Below are 6,969 nucleotides of genomic sequence, written 5' to 3'. Positions count from 1 at the left end.
TTATCCAGAAGCTCGACCATGACTTCACCAAGAATACTTCTTTATTAAGTGTTAGTGTCTAGGATGTAAAAGTATAAATAACTCAGTTACAATCATAATTTGTAAAATATAAGTACGTTAAATAATTGAATTTGATTCAGCATCTTATTTAGTTATTTTTTTTTAACAGTTACATTTTTTTCTGTTCTAAATCGGTTGTTCTGTTTTGCTTTAGAAGAACTTCTGTTATTGTTTACATTTTAAGTACAAAGCACAAAAATATCTTTCTGTCGATTCAATCATTTTGTAATTAACGTCATTAACAACTAAAAATTTCAAATGAGCTAAAATAATTTACTACATTATTTTATTAGCGTATATTTTCTAAATTATTTATTAAAAAACCAATGTAGAATACAAAACAGAAATACGTTAAAGTTTAATTTAATTACATACAAAGTTAATAAGTAAATTTCTTTTATACTCTTTTAAAACAATATTTTTTTTAGATGAACCACTTTTAAAATGTTACAACGTTAGGATTTTTGTAAAAGTCGTTGCTATATAAACACTGAGAAAAATAATTTTTGTGTTATTCAAAAGGAAAAGTAGTAGTAGGCCAGTTAATTTTTTTCAGATGAAAATTAAACTTTAATTAAGATAATTACTAAACATCAATAGGTAGTTAATATATGTATATTAAATAATAAAAATAAAATCATTAACGTACGGATTATCCGAACTGGAGGTATTATTTCACAATGTAAATGATGGACAAGGTGTATGTAATAAATGATACTGAATTATTTATAACAATTTAGACACAATAGCTAGAATAAGACATTAAGATAAAACACAGTATTTGAATATTTAATTTCGTACATTTATAACAACAGTAGGTATAACAATTTTGTGATTAATATTAAGTACAGTTAGAATTGGAAGTACAATAAACTAACGGATTAAAATTAAATAAATTTTACTCTACAGCATGTTTTCAATTAATTTCATTCAGTAAAATTATAACATTATTCATGGGTCATAAAATATTTTTTGTGGCCTAATACATAAATTGTTGAAAGTATTTCATAATACACTACCAAATTGATTGTCATATGTTGCAAATAAGTACCCTTTTCCTACTTCTGGTATTTTAAATGAATTTCTACTTCCACTTAAAGAAATCCGCTTGAAACCGCTTTTGTAACAATTCTGAAACAGATAAACACCATTTTTATTATTACAAATATTTAAAAAAAATCAAATATAATTTAGTTATTGCTCAGATTTTGAGTGATACTAGATTTTCTATTTAAATATTAAGTATTCTACGCCAAATATTTTGGCTCAATTAAGTTGCAAAAGAGAAGGGGGTTCCACTGAACTACCAATTTATGACAAACATATGTTTACAACTGTTTATCATTTTAAACATTTATTATCTACTAGATTTCATCCTTTTTCAGATTTTTATAAGAAAATTCTTATACAACCAAGAAGTTATTATGGATCAATAAACTATACAAATGTATGTACATTGTTAGTTTATCAAAAAAAAAATGTAGTGAATCAATCTACGGCCTTGTCGGAGTATCGTTCAAACAAATTGAAAAATATCTTCGATCTTTTTCATACGAGTGTAGCTAATACCGCCTACTTATAGAATTTAGAGTAAAACCTGTAAAATTAATGCTGTACTTCGGTTTAAAAGTTAAAATTGCATTCAAATATTGCCGAATTGTCACCAGATATGTTTGAGCTGATCTCAACTACGGCTGAGGTAAACATCGTGTTTTATCTCAGACTTAATAGCTCATTTTAAACAATAAAAATATAATATATAATACGTCGTATAATATATAATAAATATATAATGGAAATATACGTCCAGCGTTTCTATTTATGGCAGATCAAGTGGACTGAATCGTCCGTTAGCTGATACACGGGTGGTATTTTTCCTGATATGGGAAGTGTCGAAGTTGTTAGGTGGGTTTCCTCCAATCGACATATTACACAGTTTCTTTCTGGTCATGGCGCTTTTCGAGATAAGTTAGCCAGATTTTTTTTGATTAATTCAGTGTTCATAGTGTTCCTAGATGATGTGCGCCATGTCTTTTATGTCTCCTCCAGGTACAAAGCTTAACGAACCAAAGTAGTTAAAGAGCTTTTGAGGTTCGATATTGGTTTTGATCTGCAAATTAATTGAAAAACCAAAAGAGAATAGAATATAGTTGATGAATTCCTTAGATTCTTAGCCCTATGAAGAATGACTGAGGGGGTCTGATGCTTTCACATATGTTTAGTTAGAATAACAACCCGGGCGGCTAGAGGGGCCTTCCTTTCTCATTAGTTCGCCAAGATAGGCGTTTTGGCATCGATTCCAAATAAGCCGAGATATTTGCTATTAGGATGTGAATGTATGTGTGGTGAATACTGTGATGGAAATGCAGTGTGGGAGGATGTAGACATTAACAACGCTTTCTAAAGCGGACTACAGAGACACATACGGTATCTCTTTATTAAAAGCTTATTAAATTTGCGAATTTTTTTCTTGATATTTAACTTAATCAAGAGGAGTTAGAGTAAATTGAATTTTTAGATAAAATTATCGTTGCTGTAATGAACATTTGTTTTTTTTTGGTATGAGGATCGTATTTTTGGTGTTTATGAACTCAATAATGTAATGATCCGAGTGCATAGTTTAATTGAAGGTAGATATGGAAGAGTTTTAGTAAGAAACCTTCCAGTGTTAGAGGAAGGCGCGGGGATCGTGCTTCCGCGAATCGGTTAATTTGATAATTGAAATTAGTTATTTATGGTTGTCGTGGTTGGAAAAGTCGACATGAAGGCGATAGTAAGTTATGAAAGTACACTGATGGAAATATCTGTCGAGGCATTTCTATTCGTGGCATGCTGACAGAGGCCAAACTATTTAGTATGATGTGTTATATGTTTAGAGCGTCTAAACGACGACGTCTAATGAATCCGCTTTTTGTTGATTATGAAGAGATGGAAAAATTCATAATATGTAATTGAAATTGTATTTTATTTTATTTTTTTATTAATCAATTGGAAACTAATAAAAAAATGTAAAAGTATAATAAAAAAAAAAAAATAATAATAATAATACATAAATATATATATATATATATATATATATATATATATATATATACAGCAAGAACAACAATTGTGGTTATACAATGCTACCAGAATACGTTTACGAGATCCATTGCAGAGGCACCACGGTTCGCACGGAACGAAGAAATTCACAACTACCTAGAATTATCTTTTGTTCGCAAAGATGTCAAATGGTTCGATATAAGTTATATATAGCGGTTAGATAATCATATAAACTTTCTAGCAGTTAATCTCCTAGACAATAGCGAGGATGACCAGCAACTGAAACGTCTACATGAGTCTTGTGATAGACTTTTATGGCAGCCATGTAGAGAATGTGAAGAGGTCGAGAGGCCGAGGTGTTTGGTTTGCGGTTTCGAGCCGGGCCAGTACCGGAGCGGAACGGTGATCATAATGCACCGGATCAAAATTTCGAACAGTTGCCCATCTCCCGCCTGCGGAGGAGGTATGGTACACATATGTTTTTTTTTCCCCTCTACTCCCCTGGGCCGGACCGACTTGATGGTATTACGCCACCCAGGGGAGTGTCCGTTACTCTAATTAGCCCTCCCCACGTACCGGCATGGCAGGTCGGGCTAACCGGTGGCTATTTTGAGGTTTCTTTCATTTTTCTCCTTTATGGCACCGCACCACACCATACCTCAATGCCGTGGCGTGGCCCATGGATCATTTGTTTTTTTTTATTCCTACCAAACACACCCAAGGATTCCTCAGCAGATCATTGAAACCAGCACACCTCAGCCTGCTGGCTCTCATTGCTGAGGCTGTCCGCCCCACCTAACAAACTAGTACCCCATATTTCTTTCATCTATGCTCTTTTGCTTTAAAACTGTTCTTATGTAATCAGCAACCTTTTTCCATTTTACCTCACTATCAAGCATATAATCGACTGTTTCCTTCGGCGTTTTCCTTCTAACACCTGCATACTGCCTTAACTCCTGCCATTTGTGGCACCTCAAAATGATATGCTCAACATCATCTTGTTCTACACAGTACATACACATAGGCTGATCTCTTTTGGCAATTTTATGAAGATATGCATTGAAACAACCATGCCCTGTTAAAAATTGTGTAACATAATAATCCATTTCACCGTGACGCCTACTTGTCCATATTAATATGTCAGGTATTAATAATCTAGTCCAATTAGCTACCCCTGCATCCAGCCATCTTTTCTGCCATAAGTTATATATCTCTTCTTTTACTTCATTATCTGTTCTGCCTAAGTATTAATATATTATCACATATGTGATGAACATCTTTCTATGCCTCGTTGAGGAGCTTAGTCTCCTTCATTCATCTCAATTATCTTGTTATGTTAATATTTGTTTTATTTTACCAAATGATAATGATGTTATAAATTCTTTTTATTTGTATTTTATTAGTTTGTGAATTCTTGTACCTATATGATCTTATTCAGTGTGAATTTGTTTATGTATATATATATAAATGTAAAAAAATTATTTATATCTTTACGTATACGTACGTTTTATTGAGGATGTTCGTTTAAAGCCCGTTACATGCTTTTTGTAATTCGATTTACTTTGGGTTCCTTACTCATTACCGATTTTAAATAAAGAAATTTTAAGCTAAAGAAATATATACATTGAGCAGAAAGTAAGAAAGTATCAAGTGTTTTAAAACAGGAATATTGGGTAGAGATTTCATACGTTAAAATACAATCTGAACATGCTGATTTTATTTTTTTAACGAAATATATTATTAGAAATACAAAATTCTTATCCATTTACAAAAAGTGGTTATTATTCTACTGAGCTTAATTCACGAACGGTATCTAATAACGATGATGGAAGTTTTTCCTATGTACATAAACAAGTAAGATGAAAAACACAAACAAGACAGATAATGAAAAAGATACGTAATATTTAAAAAAAAAATCTATTTTTTAACAGTATTTCTTATACAATAAATTTAATAATAAATATGAAGAAATTTTCATAAATTACATTGGAATTGAGTAAATATGTATATATGAGTTAGAACGCATAATTAGGGAGATACGGATTTTCCACACCACAGGCTTGTCGTTATCAGTAACAATAATAGGTTATGAATGAGTCATCTTAGGATAATGGAACTGTAATAATTTATTTTTATTTTATTTTTTATTTTATTTTATAATTGTGTAACAGAACAGTTACAAAACCTTTGTATGCCACACAATATCACATAAAGTCGCAAAAGAACACCCACATATAAATTAAAAATACAATATTCAAAACACAATAATAATAATAATAACAATTATGCAGTCAAATACAAAAAAATAATTAGAACTTTAAAAACGGTAGCTACGGAGTGATAATAAAAACACATAGATGAAAACATCCAAAAACAAAAAGACAACATTACTAATACATTCCAAATAAAACAAGTTATAAGCAATAATCCTTAAAAAAAACAACAATAATTTCAAAATCAAGAAAGTGAGCATCACACCAAGGACAATGATCCATCGCCACGTAACCCTCTCAAATTTTTGACGAAGGTTGCCTCATCTTCCCAAAAGCTTAGCTTATCCTGGAACTCCACTGCAACACTGGTACAACGCTCAATCGGAGACACGGTGGAACCAACCGGCGTTACAAATTGCCTAAAAGACCTCACTGACCTGGCCTGGTTCCGCAAGACAACATGATAACGCGTCGGAAGTCTGTTGTGCAGAGCTTTATAAAAGAAAACCAAGTCAAAGTACGTTCTTCTATCAGATAACCTGGAAAGGCCTAATTGCCTCAACATATCCTCTCTATTAGCACCAACAAAACAATCTCCAAACTTAAAACGCATCCAGTTCAAGAACCTATCCTGAACACCCTCAACCAGATCAGAGGCAAAACGTCGTGTACTATTCCACACCACGGTCGAGTACTCCAAGCGACTCCTCACTAAAGACTTGTACAGCAGGTTACAAGTGGAAATATTGCTAAACCGTCCACAAATCCAAAGGACAAGACCAAGGTCCCGGCGTGCTTTACTGACAATCCGAGCAACATATTCGTGAAAATACAACTTCGCGTCAAATAAAACCCCGAGGTCCTCAACCAATGTCTCAGCAACAATAACGTGCGTACCAATCCTATAGCTGAAAACAGAGCTCGACGTCTTACGAGACAAAGTCAAATGTTTGGTCTTCCGAAAATTCAAGGGCATACAATTGCGGTTAGCCCACTCAACAACCTTGTTAATATTCAATTGTAGCAACAGGTGATCCATACTATTTCTGATCGGACAATATACAGTCGTGCTTAGTATGTTTCATATCCTACAAAATTTTATTCGACATCAATAAACTAGAATTGATGTGTGAACCTGTTGTTTCTGGGTTAAATAATTGCTGGATAACGAAATAAAACCAAAATTTCATTTAAGCGTAAACTTCCACTAATTCAATGAATTTAGATACTTCTCATACCACGGTGTTTAGCAATACAATTTTGTGAGGATATAACCTGAAACGTGTGCCTACATTTTACGATATATAACCTAATATTTAAATTAGAAATGGAATTTTAGTACAAAAATGTTTCATCGATTAAAATTGCAAATAAGAGTATATTAACTCTTATTTGTTTACTTGTTTAAGTATAAACATAATGTTTAATATAAAAATTAATGTTCACTTTTTGTAAGGAAATAAATTAGCTATTCTAATACACTGTAAAATAATAATTGCAGAACTAGTATGAATTTGGAAATCTGAGTAGTACTAAAAATCAAACTAATTATAAAAACTGAAAATCTGTATAGATTAAATAAAAAACAAGGTGTGTAAATAACAGAAAATTTGTACTCTCACGTTTGTAAAATATTTTAGCTTGTTTTTAGTTG

The 6,969-nt window shown here is 32.0% G+C and overlaps 1 protein-coding gene across 1 annotated transcript in view; it reads right to left on the bottom strand.

Annotated features, from left to right (window-relative positions):
* Nucleotides 1-894: 894 nt before the first annotated feature.
* LOC142331417 (octopamine receptor beta-1R-like) overlaps nucleotides 895-6,969 on the bottom strand; it is a 222,084-nt gene continuing 216,009 nt past the window's right edge. The window contains exon 4 of the mRNA XM_075377667.1: nucleotides 895-1,191. The gene's annotated coding sequence lies outside the window, so the exon portion shown is untranslated. The remainder of the gene's footprint in view (nucleotides 1,192-6,969) is intronic.

This window comes from Lycorma delicatula, chromosome 1, assembly GCF_047948215.1.
Source record: "Lycorma delicatula isolate Av1 chromosome 1, ASM4794821v1, whole genome shotgun sequence".
NCBI classification, from domain to species: Eukaryota; Metazoa; Arthropoda; class Insecta; order Hemiptera; family Fulgoridae; genus Lycorma; species Lycorma delicatula.
This window is presented reverse-complemented; position numbering and strand designations above follow the sequence as displayed.